Here is a 21,790-nt window from a genome sequence, read left to right on the forward strand (position 1 = left end):
GTGTCTCTGCCTCTCTTTCTCTCTCTACGTCTATCATGAATAAATAAATAAAATCTTAAAAAAAAAATAAAATAAAATTGGAGTAATGATAATACTGCTGCCCCTAAATCCAGCCTCCTTTACTGCCAGTTTCCCTAGGGACAGACTGTGCTAAGCATGTGGGCCCAATGGAAAAGGTTATTATTCTTCATGGGTTGAAGTTTTCAGGTTTCCTATTTCCAGCTCCTCTGCCCCTGCTTTGGGCTTTAGAGTACATCAGACCTGGGGAGTGGTTTCTCCTCTATTGGAGGCATAAAGCAAACAACAGACAACAACAAACCAACAAACCATTGGCCTTCCTTTCCTTTTCTGTGCTAAGACAGAGAAATACCATTTGGAGGATAGGGACCTTTGGTATGACAGGTGCCTTTGTCTGGAGGAATAAAGAATGATAGGTCAGGGCCCAGAGGGGAGAAAGCAAAGGACTCCTTGCTTAGGGCTAGTTTCAGGCTCTGATTGTGAGACATGAAGGCAAAGCAGTTCTTAAATGGAAAGGGAGCAAGGACATTTGAAAGAAGCCCTATTTAAGAATAAAAATGAACAGATGATACCTTCTATTTCCTGAGCATTTTTAAGGCGCCAAGCACTCTCATATAATCTTTGCATATTTTATTTACCACAATCCTCAAATAACTCTATGAGATACAGATTATTTTACCCATTTTATAGACAAAGAAACAGGCTCAGAGACTTTAAGATGTTACAAAATCACACAGCCAGTTAACTATAGAGCTGGGGCTTTAATCTAGGTCCCTCTAACTCAAAGGGTTATGTTCTTTTCACATGGTGTGCTATTTCTGTTCCTATGGGATTAGTCATTCCAGATAAAAATGATTTAAAGTTACTGAATATACCTTGGAAGTTTCCAAAGCACAATCCTTTTTGTTGTTTTAAATGAGTTGTTTGTTTTACATTCCCTTGAGTTTGGAGGTAATATGTAGTTAATGAATGAATTAAATAATTGATTAAACCCATTTTTCTATTAACATTATAATAGTACTTCCATTAATATGAAAATATGAATGTGTCTCAGAGAAGTTTCCTTTGACATTATAATGACTATATTAAAATTTCAAATATAATAATGAAATTCTAATTGTTTTAGAGAAACAATTAAAAAAGGCTATATATAAATGCTCTGAAAGAACTATGGGATGTTCATGAAGTACCAAAGAGGAATTTTTAGAGAAGTTGTTATGAAAAAAAAAAGCACATAATTTTCATTAAAGTGGGCTGTAATTGCAAAATAATAATCATTTAAAGAGAATCTTTTCTTTGAAGTATTATAGTGAACAAAACAAGAATTGGCAGGTTAAAACACAATGTGGCAATTGAGACAAAGTAGTATAATCCAAATTCAGGCTTATTCATAGCTTTTCATGACCTTCTTTAAGTAGGTATGCAGGATATATTCAATTTGTCCCTCCTGATCTTCTCTCCATCCTTTTTCCATACTATTTTACACTTCATCACCAGGCCTGCCTGTGTGGATTACATCAACAGTCTCCCTTGACCTATGATTTCTCTTAGGTTCCAGTCAATCAGGGGTGCCATTAAAAGACAGACGGAGGGAGAAATGTAAAGTTGTGTCATGTATTTCTCCAGTTTTCACCCTGAGGAGTGGTACTGGCTGCCTATGTCCTTTGTCACTTTTGTAATTGGTACTCAACACAGCTTCTCAGCTTCCCAGGTCTGGTAACCATTCCTTCCCCTCTTCCCTTCCTGCCTCCAGGTGGTATCTGGCCTCTGGGTGCAACACTATCCATCTGGTTTTTCTGCACTCTGCTTCCACCTTTGAAAATAGTCTTACATTAAACTGTCTTATGCATTAGCTTGTTTGAGTGTGCCACCTTGTTTCCTGCTGTGACTCTTGAGTTTTAACCAGGTGTTGGTGTTTTGCTTACTCGTTTGCCTTGGTTTTGGTTTTGGTTTCTTTGGGTTTGTTTTCACAAAATCATGAAATTGTCTCGAGTCAAGTACTAAATTTTAAGCAAGTCCCGTCATCTTTCTGGACTTTAATCATACTATCTTTAAATTGAGGATAAAAATTTCTATATCACAGGTTTTTATGAAGATTAAATAAAGTAAACTGGTAAAGCATTTAGCACAATTATTGGCACATAGTAGATGCTTTGAAAATACTGGTTTCTTCTTCCTTTCTTTTCTTAGTTGCTTAGTATTTTAAGCTTAGTACTTTATTTGTCAAAGGATAATATATGATTTGGGGGAAGTGATAGAGCAGGCAAAGTTTTGGTAAATGTGACAATGAGTTTTTAGGCACTGGAAATATTTAAGCCCAGGTTGGGAGCTACTTGGCAAAGTGCTAATTCTGGGAACTAAACTGAAAAGCCAGTCTAGATGAATGGAGATTTCAGCCCCTTCTCCATTATGAAAACCCAGCTCTACCATTTTTGAAGCAGGAATCAATTACTTAGATAGGATTCTCTTGTAAGTGCCCACATTGCAAGGGGTAAGATTTCAAAGTGATCCTGTTTCTGGGCCTACTCACACATTCTCAGCTGGTTTCTCTACCATCCCTTGAAGAGAACATTAAAAGTGGCCTTGCTGAATGAAATAAGCCAGACTGACAAAGACAAATATTGCATGGTATCACTTATATGTGGAATATTTTTTAAAAAATTGAACTCATGTGGTTCCTGGGTGGCCCAATTAGTTAAGTATACAACTCTTGATTTCAGCTTAGGCCATGATCTTAGGGTTATGGGATCAAGCTCCACATTGGTTTCCACACTGGGTATGGAGCCTGCTTAGCATTCTTCCCCCCTGCTACTCCCCCTGCCTCTCTCCCTCTCTTAAAAAAAAAAAAAATGTACTCATAAAAACAGGGAGTAGAAAAATGGTTGCCAAAGAGAGTTTGGCAAAAGGGTACAAACTTTCAGTTACAAGATGAATAAGATCTGAGAATTTAATGTTCAACATAGTGACTATAGTTGATAATACTGTGTTGTACAATTGACATTTCCCATGGCAGTATGGAAATTAAATGTTTTCATTGAAAAAAAAAGAGGTAAAAATGTGAGGTGATAGATGTGTTAATTAACATAGTGGTGGGAATCCTTTCACAATATATACAGGTATCAAATCATTACATTATATACTTTAAATATAATTGTATTTATCAATTATTCCTCAATAAAGCTGGGGTGTGGGGCGGGGAGTGACATCACAAACTTGAGTCTGCCTGGCTCCAAACATATCTCACTCACCTATAAAACCACTCTCTGATATTCATGCCCATTTTCATTTTGCAAATATTTTTTTCACCAATTATGCCATGCTTCTGTTTGTTGAACTTTGGAAAAACTGCATCCAGGCAGTATATATTTATTGACCACTTACTGTGTGCTAGACTGTTCTAAATCCTGGGGAGACAACATGAATAAAATCAAGCCTTTTCCCTGATGAAACTTTCATTATAGTGGAACAAGACACATAACAAAATAAATATATAGTACACTATCAGGTATTGATAAGTGACATAAAATTAAGTCAGGAAGAAAAAATAGAGAGTTATAGAGGAGGAATATTTTAGATAATATGGGGCATGTGAGCAAAAATCTGAATTAGTAAGAAAGTGAGCCATATGAAGCTCTAGAGAAAAACATTCCAGGCAAAAGCAACAGTGTAAAGCCCAGAGATGAGAACAAGTCAGAAGGCCAGTGTAACTGAGCAGAACTGAGAAAGTAGTAAGAAAGATCTGAGAAATAGCCAAGAGTTGAATCAGATGTAGAACTTTATAGGCTGTGGTAAAGATTTTGGGTTTTGCCCTAAATTTTCAGTGGCTTTCAATAAAGGAAGTAATGTGAATCTAATTTATGTTTAAAATATTACCTGGCTGCCAGCTAGAAAGTAGACTAAAGGGACCAGGGAAGGGGGGAAAGAGCAAGAGTGAAGATAGCAAGTCATCAAAGAGGTTGCTGTAGTCATCTAGAAGAAAGATGAAGAGGGCCTCAGGCCAGGGAGGCTGCTAGTGGCCCAGCAGAAAGAAAATGGCGTTTTAAGGGATACTAGTAAGGAGGCGCCTACGGTGATCTAGGCGCCTTAGGTCCTAGAGGTGGGGTGCTGAAAAGTGATTGCTATCAGGAGGTATGTCAAAAGAGTGTGCCTGTGGATTTAATAGTAGATGCTAGAGAAAGAAAGGAGCCATGACTACTAGGTTTCTTACTTCAATGACTGGTTAGTCCAATAGAAGAAAGAAAATCAAGAATTCTATTTCAGACATATTACTTTTCAGATGTCCACTAGGCATCCAAGCGAAGATGTCTAGCAGACAATGAAATACATGTGTGAAGCTCAGTGGAAAGGTAAAGCATGAGATATAAATTCAATTATTAAAGTATCTAACTGGATTTTAAAGCCCCAGGATTGGATCGGAGTATAGAATAGAGGCAGAATGTATTCTGGCCTTCAGGGACCTCACAGGCCCTGTTTCTCTGCCTTATTCTGAGAAGCTCTGGTAAGACAAGACCAGCTGTAACTGAGGTTACTTCCTCAGGCCTGGAGTTATACACATCAAGAGTCTGATTCTAGCTCCACCACTCATCAGCTATGTGACCTTTAGGGAAATTACTTAACTCTTCAAACCTATTTTCTCATTCTCAAAAAGGACATGTTAATAATAATGAATGGAATATAACATCCCCTGCTACATAGTAAGCCCTTAATAAATGTTAATTATTAATATTAAGATGATCATACTTATTAATATTAGTAATATTAGGAACTCATTGTTCCCCACTCATTTCTTCCTCCTCTTGATCATCTTTGAGAATGAATGATTTGGAAGCAAAATAATTATTTCTTCAGCTCTTGACAATATCTAATATAATAATGCAGAGAACAACTGATATTATTTTTAGTTAATACTTATTTACATAGATCATGTCTTTATTGTATTTAGTGTCTTAAAGTCTTCCTTTTAAAGAAAGAGATTGACCTGGAAAAACAGTGGCTAATCAAAGCATGAGTGATTTTTATTATTTTAAAGATTTATTTATTTATTGTTAGAGACAGAGAGAGTGCAGGGGAAGGGGCGGGTGGTGGGGGGAGAGAGAGAGAGAGAGAGAGAATCTCAAGTGCACTCCCTACTGAGCATGAAACCCTTCACCAGCTTAGTGCCACCACCCTGGCTCTGAGATCATGACCTGTGCCAAAATCAAGAGCCAGATGCTCAATCAACTGAGCCACCCAGGCGCTCCTCAAAGAATACATGCTTTTTAAATAATGAGTTAGAGGGAAGCTATCATCCATGTGCTTGGCTAATTTTCACTCTTACTTCTCAAATTTACTTGAAGGACTCAGCACAGTAGTTTAAAGATGTAACTGGGTTTATATAATAACTATCATTCAAAGAATGTTCATATGAAGTAGTTATGTAAATAGAATTAGATTTCAACTGAGAAATCATATGTAAAAATCATATGCAGAATATATTATGTGGAATGTTCTTGATGTACCTTTGATGATTTAAATCTGACCTGTTCAGGAGCATAGAGCACAAGGATTAGTGAGGTGATAGCAGTGGTGTAAAGCACTCAAAAATCAAATATTTTTTATGGAGGGGGACAATTTTTTGTAGTCATTCATTTATTTGTAGTCAATTTAAGCGTCTCCTGTGTGAGAAGTGCTGAGTGTACCAAAAAAAAATAACTGCTAGTAACAACTACTATTGTCAAGCAGTTTCTGTCTAAGAGAGGGAGACACATGCTCACACACACGTCCATTGAAGTGATGTAAATATTATGAAAAAATAACTCTTTAATGAATAAGGAACAGTGGAATCCTACACCTAACTAATTTAAAAATCAGTCATACCTATGAATATAATTGGGTATATTCCCACTAGCTTGAAGTCTCTCTATAATTGTTTCTGGCCAAGGAGAGTACTAACAGCCAGAGTAAAATAATAATGCTTATTGACAAATAAGAGAAAAGAGGTGCTTGTCAGTGACTCTGAATGTGGGAAATGCTTGTTTCCTGCTGTTGTCTGGAATGGCAACAGTGAGGACCTGGAGCACTGTAGGAAGCTTTTAAATATTTAGTATGTGCCAACCCACAACTGAAGTATTTGTGTATTTAACTTGATAGAGAGATGAATTATATATGGGAATCTTTTCCTATCATTTGCTCTACGTGTGTTGACAAACGTCCCATCATTCTCTAGGAAGCACATGCCACAGGGATTACTGAAACGTTCTGCAGACAATTTACTTGTAGGGTTTTTATCCCATATGCTGCTTTCTCTTCTTTGCAGCTGTCTTTTTATTTATTAAAACACAATCATTGAACAGGGAACTTTTCCAGACTCCCTTTTTTCAAAGTAGCATTTTAGAGCTTAGGTCAAAAGCACTCCCTCGTGAATAGATAGTTATTCCCAAGATTTTGTCTCTTTGAACTGTAAGGAAGCCCCCTTGTTCAGCTCAGTTCAGTGGCCAACAATTCCAAAGTTTAATTAGAAACTTTGGTTCTAATTAAAAGAGAAAATATATCGTCTTATTTAAAATTGAAAGTTGAAAAGTCTGCAATTTTATGCCAATTGTCAGTGCATTAAATTAGATCTGGTGTATTTTTCCAAGGATAATGTTTACTCTATCCACATGTTCCTTTTCAGCCATCTATGCAGGTAAGTACACAGATTTGTTTGATTTCTGCAAAAGAGTGTATAAGATCTATCCTCCACTTAGTTAACTGTAATTATGTAAGATTATGCTTTTAACTACCAGAGTGGACTATTTGTATTCCAGGAATTTGACACAAAGCAGAACCTCAAATTCTTTGCTGTCTTATTCTGAATAAAAATCCAGTTACAAGAAATAGCATTAATCAAAGCCTGCTTGAAGATAGCATAGTTCCTTAGTTTCCCTGTTCTTAGAACATGCTAACATGCTAGATAATCTGAGAGCTACATAACTGAACTGCATCATCTTTGTACTTCGTAGAGTCGCCTTTGTAGAATTCCCCTTTGATATATTGCCCTTGGCCTCCATTAAAGGAACTCATAAAAATAGTCTTATGATCTTTCTTAATGAATTTACTCTAAATATGGTAAGAAAACAGATGCATACCATATGAAGGCATGAAAAAAAAGTGTCAGGTTTCATGACCAGGAAAAATTGTGAGTAACTGGCTTTTTTCCCCAAGCAACTGGATTCTTTTTTATGAACTCTAAAAGCCATGTGACTGGTTATAGTTCCTTTTTGCTTTGGCTACTAGGAAGCTCAAATTTAAAGCCTACTTTTTTTTTTAAGATTTTATTTATTTATTCATGAGAGAGAGAGAGAGAGAGAGAGAGAGAGAGGCTGAGACACAGGCAGAGGGAGGAGCAGGCTCCATGCAGGGAGCCTGACATGGGATTCCACCCGAGGTCTCCAGGATCACACCCTGGACCAAAGGTGGCGCTAAACCACTGAGCCACCAGGGCTGCCCACTTTTAATGATGGCATAGGACTTCATGGTATGCGTCTGTTTGTGATACCATTACTTCAAGCTTTGTTTTATTTTCCTACCCGTGATATCTTGTCTTCATTCCCTCTTTTGTTTATTATTTATATTTCTATAATATACATTTATATAATTCACTTCAATTTTAATTTAGACCTAGATCTACAAAATACACACACACACACACACACACACACACAGTATGCCATATTTGGCCAGCATGAAGTCAAAGGTCCAGGAAATTAACTGAATTGGACCTTTACTATCCAAGTGTTTGTTCTAAATCAAATTTGGTTTTTTAAAATTTTTTTCTAGATTTTTAATGTAAAAGTAGATATATTATCCCAGTTTTTAAATCTAAGGTGAGTACATATAGAGTTTAAGTATAGAGAGAATTTCTGGTATCTGAGGGCAAGATTTGGGATCTACTACTAGATTTGACTTCTCCCCTCTCCACAAAGACATCCCTTCCAGGATGATACACTCCTGTATAATCATACATTTGTAGAAGTTCCCTCAAATGCCAAGCTTCTGAGGTAGCTTAAGAGCAATTGCAGCCCAATCACCCCTTTTCACTGATTGTTAAATTGTCGATTTGGGAGTCAGATAGACTGGGTTCAAATTCTAGTTCTCTTTAGGAGCAATATGGCACTGATGTATTATTAAATTCCCCTCTATCTCTCAAATATTTCATCATTAAGAAAATGATGTGAGTGTTAAATAAGATAATTGGCTCAGCATGGACCCAGCACACAGAAAATACCAAGTGCTTGGTGAATAAGAACCTTGCATCAGTATACAGGACACCCAGTGAAGGCCTGGTGCCCTCCATATTGATGCAAGGTTCTTATCACCATTGAGTTAATCTGTTCAATCATTGTACCAGGAACTTCTAAGCACAGAAGATACAGATATAGACATGGAGTGCCCGTCATCAAGGAGCTCATATTTCAGTGGTAGGAAACAAAATTTCGTATGGTGACAAGTGCTATGAGGAAAATGAAACAGGGAGATGAAAGAGAGTGACTGTAGTTAGTCTAATTTAAATTAAGTAGCTGGGGAAAACGCCTTGTGGGGGTGGCATCTGGAATGAGATATGAAAGACAAGAAGGAGTTGAGGGAAGAGCAAATGAAAAGACCCTGGGATAGGGCTGAACTTGATGTATTTGAAGAACAGAGAGAAGGCCTGCAGGACTAGAAGAGGAAGAAAGAAGAGTACAAGATGAAATAGGTGGAGGGTATATCATGATGAGTTTATCTCCCCACTTTTTTGTACAGTGGAAAGGCTCTAGGAGTTTTTAAGCAGACATGTAAAAAAAAAAATCTGATATTACTTAAATATCTGTTCCCTTAAATTGTATGCCAAATCCAGCTCTATCTCCCTATGCTTTTTTCTTTGCTTGGAAATTCCTTTATTACCCCTTTATCTCCTGGCGAGTTAATCGTCCATCCACCACATCACACATAATTTCTCTGTGCTCCGATTACACAGGCACACATCTCTATTGCAGCATTCAGAACACTTCTTACCATTGGCCAGGGTGCTTGTATCTCTTGTAAGATTGAATTTCTTGGTGTAAGGGGACAGGATTGTGTCTTATTTTTCTTTAAATCTCTAGTACTTAGAAAAATGCTTACATGGAGTAGGTACTGAATGTATGTTTGAGTTTTGCATTATCTATACAGATCTGCTTTAACTGAGGAAATTAACTGAATTTTGAAGTTAGAGGTAGCCAGGAGGGGTGTACTAACCTCATAGGCAGGGCTGCAGTTCCCTTTTCTGCAGTCTGCATCTTTGAGCTGTTCAGCATTCAGATGCACTTTTGATCAGCTGAGGCTTTGCTGCTTCCAGTGACCGGGATACTGGTACAGCTACAGTCTGACTGATTTTCAAGTAAATAGAGATGCAATTTCTGACCAAAACTAATCCAGAAAGAATGAAGTTGCTATTCTTTTCACCCTCATTCCTATAAATATGCATTCACAATGCTGGGAATCCATCTTGAGCAAGCTGGAAGCCCTGGGGTAGACTGGGACTCATTTTTGAGAAATATCACTTTCTGTAAGGTCTGAGCCCAAAAGGACAGGAAACATTGCTGAATTTATTTTCCAAATCATTCCTGCCTCTGGGACTGAAGCAAGCCATGCTCTCTAATAAATCTTCCTTTAAGACCTTTCTCCTTGCATTTGCCTCTTGATCTCATCACCTTTGTCTTCAGTTCACAGAATTTATTTTTTCTCTTCTTTTCTTCCCTTTTGCAATAACTTGTCAGCTTGCAGAACACTTTCTCAATGTTATGTTTCAAGACGGAAGACCAGCTCGGGGAGAAGGCCTAGCCTTTCTAACCACTCTCCTGTCACAGCCCTCTTCTTTCCATACTTACCACCCCTTTCTCATGCCTTCCCCAAATTCCAGACCTAGTTCAAGATATCCCTAGAACTCTCAAAAAGGATTAGACTGGTAAAGCTTTTGATAAGAAGCTGGCAGCTATTCGGTAGTCCTGCCTGCAAATGTAATCCACCCATTTGTTGTTCCCTTTTAGCTAAGACTTCTCCAAAGTCTGTGATCCACATTATATGGATCTTGTCCCTCCTTTGGCATTATCATAGACAAGGTGGAGGATGCAGACGTGAAGCAGGAAAGATTACTTGGAGAAAGTGGAGCATATGTATGATTTGTTTCCTTGGTGATATTCCTCAGCCTGACATTCAGACTCTATCCCATTCCCTACATTTGGGTTTAGGCTTCTCTTCAGACTCCTCACCAATGATTCCCACATAAAACCTATGTTTCAGCTACATGCCCAGTTCCTTTTGAATACATCTTGTACTTTCTCATCTATGATCCTTTTCTTATATACTCCCTCCAAGAAATCTTTCCTCCCAATTAAATGACCCCATTTTATCCCACTGTCAAGATTTACCCTGAAGCCACCTTCTTGAAGAATCCTTCCCTGAACACCCTACCTATCTCTCATATGAAAGTCCACATTACTGGAGTTGAAGCCGTGACTAACTGACACTGATTAGCTATGTGATCTTAAATGACATCTTTCAGTGGACACACCGTATCTCCCCTACCACATTCTTATTTATTATTCAACACAGGAAGCAGTCAAATGTCTGAGCTACCCTATGTAGAATTGAGATAGGCAGTTCTTTATATAGTGTGAATTGAGGCTATCATATGATCTGAAAATTTTTTTTACTGGTCTTTGTTTCAAGCTTTGAAAACATCTTATAAAACTAATAACATTATAATGAAATTCTTGGAATCATAACCTCATAGTCTTTGGAATCCTAGAATGTCAATTCTGTAAAGACCCTTAGAGGATCAGTTAGTTTCATCTTGTTTTGTTTGGTTTTTAATTTAATCTTCTTGTTTTTTAGTTGGAGAAATTGCTTTTCAGAGAGGCAAATGAGTTGGCAAAGACCATATACGTAATTCAAGATTTCTTTATCAACATTATTGTTCAACAGCATAATTCTAATTATCTAGAAGGCAAATGTGACTTAGGTTGGTACTGTTTTCATTGTCTCAAGTTAAATTGGTTATATATAAATGTATATAGTTTCCTTAGTTGCTAAGAATAGAAATCTATTCTGTTTAACTCAGACAAAAGGAAATGTATTTGCAGGATATTGGGGACTTACAGAATCATTGAGGGTTGGAAAGAGACATGGACTTAGGGTGAACAGGAAGAGAAGAGTTTTAACACAAGGGTGAAGAAGCTACAAACGTGGCCTTGGAGTGGAAAATCTGGTCAGGACATGAAGGAACACCAAGCTTTTTATTATCTTTTCTGTATTCAAAATACAGACTCTGGGGGGGCCTGGGTAGCTCAGTTAGTTTAAGCATCTGCTTTCGGCTCAGGTCATGATCCCAGGGTCCTGGGATTAAGCTCTTTATCTTGTTTCCTGGTCTGCCAGTAGTCTGCTTCTCCCTTTCCCTCTGCCTGCCACTCCCCCTGCTTATGTGCTCATATTCTCTCTCCCTCCCTCTCTCTCTCTGTCTCATATAAATAAAATCTTAAAAACAAAATACATATTCTATGGAGGTCATATCTGATTAACACAGACAGGGTAATGTGCTTTGGTTATGGAACAGCAAGGCCTTTTCTTGTGACTCCAACAAACTATGGAATGATGGAGTCATTTAAGTATAGGAAATAATTAAGTATAGGAAATAATATATGGAAATAGATGCCAAACAGCCAAAATTTGCTAATGCCAACTATGACACGAATGCCTCATTCAAAGAAATTTGAGTAAATTAGTTCTGATAGCTTCCAACTATGGACCACCAGTGTATGTCAGGAGCTCTACATGTATGGTTTTAGTAGATCCTTTGAACAACTTCTCAAGAAAAATAATATCCCCATTTTAAAAATCAGAAAATTGAAGGTAAAAGAGAATAAATAAATAAATAATAAATTAATTAATTAATTAATTAATTTCCCCTAGAAATTCACTGGATTGACTCCTTCACTTTATTTAGATGTTACCTCACCAGAAACGCCTTCCTTGACAACTCTTATAACAAACTTATTACTTTCCTACCTTACTTTTTCTTCCCTTGGGCTGCCTTTTTTTCTTCATAGCACTGGTCATTGCTCACACACACACACACACACACACACACACACAGTTTTTTGTCTATTTGTTCTCTCTCATAAAAATGGGAACTTTGTTTTATACACTAATTTATCCTCAGCATTAAGAACTGTGCCTGATAAACACGACACAAATACAACTGTAAGAGTAGTTCTCAGCTCTGTCTCTAACCTTCAATATGGCTTTGGGCCAGTCCTTTACCTCTCCAGGCTTCATGTGTAAAATGAAAAGATTGAATCAGATCAAACCCAACCTCCTCTTTGCTTTATTTTTTGCCATCTGAATTCTGTTTATGTTTTCTTGGTTTTTATATATTGTGCTTCTTTGCTAGCTTTCTTTTTAAAAAATACTTTAGAAGAAACTAAAAAAAAATGCTTCAAAGACATTGGACTAGATAATCCTTAAAGTTCTATCTTTCTATAAAAGTGTATAGTTGTATCAGTATGAAGAGTTTATACACCTCCCAGATAGATTACAAAGAAAGTCTTTCAAAGAACAATTATGTATTTCCTGATGGAATAAAATATAAAGTTATTTGCCCCTTATGCTATGCTCCTCATTCTTAAATTTCAGGAAGAAGACTTACAAAGTTCATTTACTCACTTCAATTACCAAAAGCTCTTTATTGAGTCCATTTTATAATTTTAATTAACATAATAACCCTGAAAAGTAGGAGGTTATGAAATACATGAATTCAGAGCTTCTAAGATTAATAAGTGTACTGAAGTATGAAAGCTCTTTCACATAAGTTTTTTTAGCTGTGAAGATCAATGGTATAGAAAGGAGTCTGTACTGTTCCCAGGCAGATGATGGATATTGAGAAATTGACTTAGACATTGTCTTTCATGTGATGAAGACCAAAATGCCAGAGATGTTTTTATGAGTCAACATTTTAACCAGTTTGTGAAGGCATGATCTAATGGAACATAGCAAGTGCCCACTTAGGAGCTAATGGCCTTTGAGAATAGGGGGTAACTGAAAAAATTTAAAATAAAAAGGGTCTATCCAACAAGAAGATCTAACAATAGTAAATATTTATTCCCCTAACTTGGGAACAGCCAGTTATATAAACCAATTAATAACAAAATTAAAGAAATATATTGATACTAATACAGTAATAATAGGGGACTTAAACACCCCATTCACAGCAATGGAAAGATCATCTAAGCAGATCAACAAGGAAACAAGGATTTTGAATGAGACCCTGGACCAGATGGATTTCACAGATACATTCAGAGCATTTTATCCTAAAGCAGAAGAATACACACTCTTCTCAAGTGCACATGGGACTTTCTCCAAAATAGATCACATACTGGGTTACAAATCAGGTCTCAACCAGTACCAAAAGATTGGAATTATTTTCTGCATATTTTCAGACCACAATGCTTTAAAATTTGAACTCAATCACAAGAGAAAATTTGGAAGGAACACAAATATATGGAGGTTAAAGAGCATCCTACTCAAGAATGAATGGGTCAACCAGAAAATTAAAGAAGAATTTAAAAAATTAATGGAACTGGAGGGTATATGCTGAGTAAAATAAATCAATTGGAGAAGGACAATCATCATATGGGATTCATTCATATGCAGAATATAAGAAATAGTGAAAGGGACTATAAGGAAAGGAGGGAAACTGAGTGGGAAAAAATTAGAGAGGAAGACAAACCATGAGAGACTCCTAACTCTGGGAAACAAACAAACGGTTGCAGAAGGGGAGGGTGTGGAGGGATGGGAAGACTGGGTGACAGGCACTGAGGAGGGCACTTGATGGACTGAGCACTGGGTGTTATACTATATGTTGGCAAATTGAATTTAAATTAATTTAAATTTAAAATTTTTTAATTAAATAAAAATAAAATTAAAAGGTAATGGAAACAAGTGAAAATGAAAACATAACTCTTCAGAACCTCTGGGATGTAGCAAAGACAGTCCTAGGAGGGACATATATAGTAACGTAAGCCTTTCTCAAGAAACCAGAAAAGTCTTAAATATACAACCTAACTTTATACCTACAGGAGCTGGAGAAAGAACAGCAAATAAAGCCTAAATTCAGCAGGAGAAGAGAAATAATAAAGATTAGGGCAGAAATCAATGAAATGGAAACCAAAAGAATAGTAGAACAGATCAACAAAACTAGGGACTGGTTCTTTGAAAAAATTAGTAAGTTTGATAAACCCATAGCCAGACATATCAAAAAGAAAAGAGAAAGGATCTGAATAAATAAAAATCCATTAGTGACTCTTCACTTCTTTTAGGATCAGTCTTTACTCCACAACATGGCTTACAAAGCACCATATGATCTGGTCACTATTTGTCTTTTCGACCTCATCTTTTACTCCCTGACTTACATACTCTCATTCACTCACTCATTCATTCAATGAATTTCTTTAACTTTATGATATGCAGATAGAGACATGGCCTCACTCTAATTAATAAGGAAGAACAATGTTAAACTATAATGAAGTATGACGCATGGTATCATAGGGTAGTATAAGGGAACACAGTGGCATGACTAGGGATGGGGGACAGAATCATCTCCAGAGATGAGACCAAAGATAAGCAACTATAGACATAGTAGACTAGACATAGTTAGGTACTTGTTAGTAGACTCCTATGGTTTGACAACTTAGCTCACATGTAGACTTAGTCCCAGCCATGTAGGGGTTCAGTCCTGTTCTGCAGATAGCCGTAAGTGCCACTGGCAAGAAGTTGAAAGTTCCTTCATTCCCAGGACTTTTTCTCGGAATTATGACTAAGGCCTGACCTAACTCAGCCTGTTAGCCAGTATGATGGATCTTTGTCTCTCCCTCTGATTCCTGTGTTAGCCTCCATTCCTGACCCGGCACTTGTTCTGACCCTGACAGCCTGATGCATGTTGCTGAATCCATCCTTATTGGGTCTTGGCAACTGTCACATGATGTCAATAATTCCCCTGGCACACTTACAGAACACTGCCTTTCTCTGTATCAGACCTTCCCAAAGCTGTGTCATATCTCAGTCATTGTTTCTCAATCAGTGCTTTGCCTCCTCAACTCAAATCCCACCCCTTCCAGCCTATTATGCCTTATGCATCTACACTTTTCACATGGAGCAATAATCCGGCTTCCTCCCCCACAGGAGACTGACACCCTAAAGGATATATCCTCAAGATGTCCATTCCATTCCCCATGTATTCATGCTGGTCTTTCATTCATGGTAGGGTAGGTCTTACTCCTCCTTCCCTTTGTCATAATAGGAAAGAATACCTTTGATGTAACCTGGCCTGAAACCTTGCACATACATCATCTCTGAAGTAATCCTACTCTCCTTCTTTGCACTCATTCTGATCACATTTTCATCCACTTAGGACTGTGATTGTACTTTTTGCCTTGGAAAACTGGAAGTCACTTGCTATCCATGCCTCTGCCCCTCCTTGATTTTTCCTTGACAGTCTATTTCCTTCCCTGCTGACTCAGTCTTGGCTCCAACATCATTATCTCTCATGCCCTATTGCCCTGCACTTGGAACCTTTCTGTTGGGTCTCAGTTAATTTTATTTAGTGAACAGGTACTCCCTGTGCTAGGATTTGAGGTTAGGTAATGAATCAGAAATACCCCAGATGGGCCTGCTTCTCTATATTTCTTTGTCTTCTGCTAAGCCCTGTACCTCCTACCTTGGTCATGGCTAGCCTACAGTGCACCACTCAGTGAGTACAGAGGGACAGCCTGTAACTGCTCTGTCCTGGGGGGGGGCATTTGATGAGAGACTCCTATTAATTAGAGCAGGCTGAGTTCTACTTTTACCTTCTGGAAGGCCTCACAGTGATTCCTCACATGATAGCTGGATAAGAGTGAACCTTCTGGCTTAAAAGCTCTGATCTGATGGTTGTGGAAGGAGAAACATGAGAAATTCAGAAACAAATCAGGGTACATTATGTGAGACAGGAAAAGAGAAGAAGCCTTTGCCTAGATGATTAATGCCTTTGTCTTTTCTCTGAGAGAAACACTATGTGAAGTCCAGTAAAATTTAAATCCTGGAGCAGCTTAGAAGCCCCTCCACAACAATACCCACCTCTACCTAGCTCTGGGGGGATCCCACTAGCAAACTGTGGGTTTAGAACTCCTTGTCCACACAGCCCACTAATAATCAGCCTCCCTGCCTTCCCTCTGTGTCATTGTCCCCCTCCACCCATACGTATGTACTCCATTCAATTAATGAATATCTACTACAAGTCTACCATGTGTCAGGTACTCTGTCAGATGTTAGGTTATTCACTGGTGAGCAAAAAACAGATGTTGTCCCTACCCACATAGAAACTACAACCTAGTTAGAATTGTAAACTGTAAGTAAACAAATGCAAACACATATATAATTATAAATTGAAGCAGTGCTTTGAGGAAAAGGATCTAGTTGTTCCAAGGGAGACTGACAGGAGAGTCTAATTTAGGGAGCTATAGAAAAGATAATATCTGAACTAAAATAAAAGTGAAGGATAGAAGCCAGCTAGGCAAGGGAAGGAGTTACTATGGAGAACAGGATAGATACAGGGAAACGTATTTAAAGGTCCGGATATAGACAATGAACTTGGTTCATCTGAGGAAGTAAAAAAGTCTTGCTAAAGAATTTGGATTTCCAGGATGCCTGAGTGGCTCAGTCAGTTAGGGATCTGCCTTCAGCCCAGGTCATGATCCCAAGGTCCTGGGATTGAGCCCCACATCAAACTCCCTGCCATCAGACTCTCCCTCTCCCTCTGCCTACTGCTCCCGTTGCTTGTGTGCACACTCTCTCTCTCAAATAAATAAATAAAATCTCAAAAAAAAAAAAAAAGAATTTGGATTTCCAGTCCAACGCAATTGGAAATTGTGTAAGAGTTTTAATCCAGGAAATGGCATGAGCCAATTAAGCTGTGAAAAAAACTATGTGGAGAGGAGAAGAGTGAGAAAAAGAAAGCTGGGCAGAGTAGGGGACTCTTTACTCAAACTATCAAAAACATGGAAATAGAGACAAGTGGACAGTTTGGAGAAATCTTCTAAAGATAAAATTTAAAGACCTTAATGAGATGGGGAATGTAACAACTTCAGTAAATGATATCAAGCCAAAACCTTAATGTCATTATTGACTTTTCTCTTACTTTCACATTTCATATTCAGCTTATCCTCAAATCCTAAAGTCTTTACCTTCAAAATAGATTCCATATCCTGCAACTTCTTACCAACTCTACAGGTTTTATCCTAACCCAAACCCATCATTATTTCTTCTTGGACCACTGCAATAGCTACCGAACTCATCTCCTGGCTTTCACCTCCCTCTTTCCCACTACTGATTACTTCTCTCCTCAGGACCTCCTTTGAAAATGTAAATCCAATCATTTCATCACTCTTGGTATGTCTACCCTATAGTGGCTTCTCATACAAAACTCTTACCAAGGCCTGCAAGGCCATGTAATCTGGACCCTTCCCTCCCTAATTCATTGTGTACCAATCACCTTCTCATTTGTTTCTGTTCGATCCCACTGACCTTCCTGCTGTTCTAGAGACATACCAAGCTTATTCCTGCCCTGGACATTTGTGCTTGCTTTTACCTCTAGACCACTGTTTTCTCGGATGGATAGATAGATAGGTAGATAGACAGATAGATGGAGATAGATGATAGATAGATAGATAGATAGATAGATAGATAGATAGATAGATAATAGATAGATAGATAGATAGATAGATAGATAGATAGATAGATAGATGATAGATAGATGATAGGTAGATGGATTATTTCCTCATACCATTCAGTTTCTACTAAATGGTTACCTCTCTGACCACCCTAACTAGAATAGCCCCCTCTATCATCCTCTGTGCCTTTACCTTGCCTTATTTGTATTCATTACACTTATCATTATCTTACACTATATTATGTATTGATTTATTTCTCTTTCTCACTATACTTTAAGTTCTGTGAAAGTATGGAATTGCTTTTTTTTTACTTCTGCTTCCTTACCATCTAGAAGAGCACAACTTGGGAAGCTCATAGACAAAATTTATTGAATAGAAAAAGGAAGGAAAAAAGTGAAAAAGAGGAAGACATCAAGGTGGCCTTTGAGGTTTCTGTCTTGTCCAGTTGGATGGATGGAGATAGTGGGGCTATTTACTGATTTGGGAGCACTTTCAGAAGGGTAGGTATGGAGAACGTCAGGAGATTGATTTTAATCAAGTTGAATTCTAGGTAACCTTAAGACGTTCAAGAACAGCAATCAGAAAAAAAAAAAAAATAATAAAGGAACAGCAATCAGGTTGCCAGATGGATAGGACCATGTAAATTTATCATCCCAACTGAAAGTGAATAGGAAAATTAAAAATAAAGTTTTGTATGTATTTTGAAACATTTGTGTATTGACTATCAAATGTTTTATTACATTGGACTTACAAAATAATTATTTTTTAAGTCAAAATTTGTTCTAAGTAAAAAATAAGTAAAATAAAGCAACATTTTTAAAAAACTTCTGTTTATTCTCTTTAGATCAATTCAGTTACTTTCAGCACACATTCACATGCTTCAACCAGTTTCTTAGCTACATCTGTATCTAATATTATGTCATTGTTATTTTTATGAAGAATATTTTTTATATGATAAGGTTTTATTATTTTTATTTTTTATGACATTGCCTTGAGTCTTCTTCAAAATTGTATTTTATGGTTAATAAGTTCAAAATTGTTGACACATTCAACTAATTTTTCTTTTAGATCATAATATCCTTAAATAAAAGACATTATCTCTATAGGTACTGAGGTACCTGGTAAACTTAAAGCAAATTCTCCTAAATAAAGGACATTTTCAATTGTAAAATTTTTAATATTGAAACATATAAATATTTTAGTCCAGATATTTTCATAGTTACTCTCTTGTTTACTCCCTTCAAAGACATTTTCTTGGGTTAATTTTTTTTTCTTATAAAACAACTTTTGTCAAACAAGATACTTCTTGACTCTAAAAGTTTTCACCAAATGTAGATGCTGCAAAATTGTAGGCCTTCTTGATTTCATCCTACTCGGGCACAATATATTGTATAAATATCCAATTAAAAATAGGAGCTTCATCATAAAATTCTCCTCCTAAAGTGAGTTATCCCAAAGTGTAATCATTGAATTTCAAAATTCAATCTTGTGCTCCAGTTGTGCTTTCATCATTTAATTTGTGCAATTCCTCCCATGCTTTTGTAGAGATAAATGTCATGTCGTCTTGTTTGCAAGCTTTGTTCTCAATAATTGCAATTTGATAAAAGCTTTAAAAGCTGTAATACTTTGGTGCTTCGTTTGTTGAATATTTGATTAAAAATTTCCAATTGATTTTTAACAAAATGCAACCAAAATTCTGTTCTCATTTAGAGGCCTCATTAACAAAATTTAAGGGTCTCATTAACAACAACAACAAAAAAGCAAAATCAATGTTGATTAATAAAGCAGCTTATTAAAGGCTCAAAATCTCTAAAATCCTATTGATAGCAGACAGTAAAGAGAATAAGCATGGTCTGCTCCCCCAAAACACAAAAATTTTGTGTTTTTGTGATTTACTTTTAGCTTCATAAAAACTGTTTTGTTCACTTACTTTGTGTAGATTTTGAGAACTATAATTCCTATTTTGAAGGTAGAAAATAAATGCTTCTCTGTATGCAATTATGATTTATATGGATACCGCAAACCAATTCAAAATAAATTTCTACTCCTTTGTTGATTTAACAGGTATATTGCTTTTACCAAATTTTATATTCATATTATTGTAGCAAAAAATAAGTAAGTTATCTTTAAAGTGGAGCTTTTTATTTTACTGAATTAGCAATAACATTACCACTAAGACAGTATTTTACCTTCAATAGAATGAATTTAGAAAAACTTTACTTTGATTCCATGAATTGACTGAAAATAATTAAATTACATTGAAATTAAGTTAAATTATTTTCCGTTTGAAAAGTCTGATGACACTGACCTAAAACTGCTGGTTTTAGTTCTGCTAATAATGAAAAGACATTAATAGCTACCACTTTATATTCAAGAAAAGTTGGAATTAAAAATGATTGAAATTATTTCAGAAAAACAGTCATGTACTCTAAATAAAAGTGATACTACACATCACTCTGAAGTGTGGATTTTCATTTATAGTACATTGTTCTTCTAAAGTAATTTCAATCATTTTTCTTCTATGCTTCTGCTTTTACATTTGTAAATTATAGTCTTTGGGCATAAGTTTTCTTAAAGTAACTGTTAAATCAAGTAGATGCTGACGTTTCTTCAGCAGATTTATGTTTTCTGGTTTTTATGTGGTCATGTTATCAGTACATCCCCCTACAGTGGATCATAAATACCAACAAACATTTTATACAAGTTACGTGTCATTACTAAATTTCATGAGAAATGAAAAGTTAGTATTCAAATTTCTTAAAACATACATTTTTGTATTTTTGAGCTCATTGCTGGTGAAAGGGTTACTGTAAAGTTTTTTAAAGAGTAACCAAAATATAAAATAATTTTAGGTTTACACCACATGATGCCAAAAGCTATTAGATTATTCTCTATGAGAAACACTGGTCAGTCTCTCTTTCCTAAACATAGTTCACATTCCCCTAACCTGTAATTTTCCACATGTCCTATCAATCCCCCCAACTAGTGACCTGAAGTTTCCATGCATCTGGCAGATTTCTGCATGGGAATAGTTGGCTGGTACCTCAAGCTGCGAGCAGGGACAACACCTTTGACTACTTCTCCCACCACCATTTGTGACATGCCTTCTTGTATCCATACAGACGCATGTAGTTTTATTAGACAGCTTACCTCTTTAAAAGAGAAGTGTTGGCTATAATGGGTATGGGAAAGGTCAGGAAGAGAAAACAGGGTTATCCCTGATTTTCTTTCTTAACCATATGCTTAAATGGTTCCCTATCCCTTTTCATTCATTCCTGTGTCCCCTCCCTCTTCTGTTCTGCCCATTTCATACCCTAAGCACACTTAGTGTGAACTTGGAATTCATTGTTCTTTTTTTTTTAAAGATTTTATTTATTTATTTATTTATTTATTTATTTATTTATTTATCTATTTATTTATTCATGAGAGACAGAGAGAGAGAGAGGCAGAGACACACAGGCAGAGGGAGAAAAGCAGGCTTCATGCAGGGAGCCTGATGTGGGACTCAAACCCAGGTCTCCAGCATCAGGCCCTGGGGTGAAGGAGGCGCCAAATCCCACGGGCTGCCCAGAATTCATTATTCTGAACCAAGAGATAGTCTGATGCCAACTACCCTTTGAACAGAGCATAGAGATAATCAGTTACCATTACATATCAGGTACAAATCTCATCTCTAATCTTCAAAACAAATCCATGAGCTAGATATTATTTTCATCTTATAGATGTGGAAACCCAGAGGCAAGGCTACCGGCCTGATAAGTAATGGAAATAGAATAGTGCCCAAGCCTGCATTCTTTCTGTTGTAATGTGACTACATTTCTAAAAGGCATCCATAGCTGAAAGTGAACAGAGTTCTGTTTAATAAAAGCCCAACCCTGCCTAACTTATTTATTCATTTTTTGAAAATACTTATTGAGGGGTGCCTGGGTGGGTCTCTAGTTGAGCATCTGCCTTTGGCCCAGGTCGTGACCCTGGGGTCCTGGGATCAAGTCCCACATTGGGGTCCCTGCAGGGAATTTGCTTCTCCCTCTGCC

The 21,790-nt window shown here is 36.9% G+C and overlaps 1 protein-coding gene across 11 annotated transcripts in view; it reads left to right on the top strand.

Annotated features, from left to right (window-relative positions):
• The window catches only part of LOC112642495 (BEN domain-containing protein 5), a 1,368,880-nt gene that overhangs the window by 854,498 nt on the left and 492,592 nt on the right, over nucleotides 1-21,790 (top strand). The gene's annotated exons all lie outside the window — the stretch shown is intronic.

This window comes from Canis lupus, chromosome 15 (assembly GCF_003254725.2).
Source record: "Canis lupus dingo isolate Sandy chromosome 15, ASM325472v2, whole genome shotgun sequence".
NCBI lineage: Eukaryota > Metazoa > Chordata > Mammalia > Carnivora > Canidae > Canis > Canis lupus.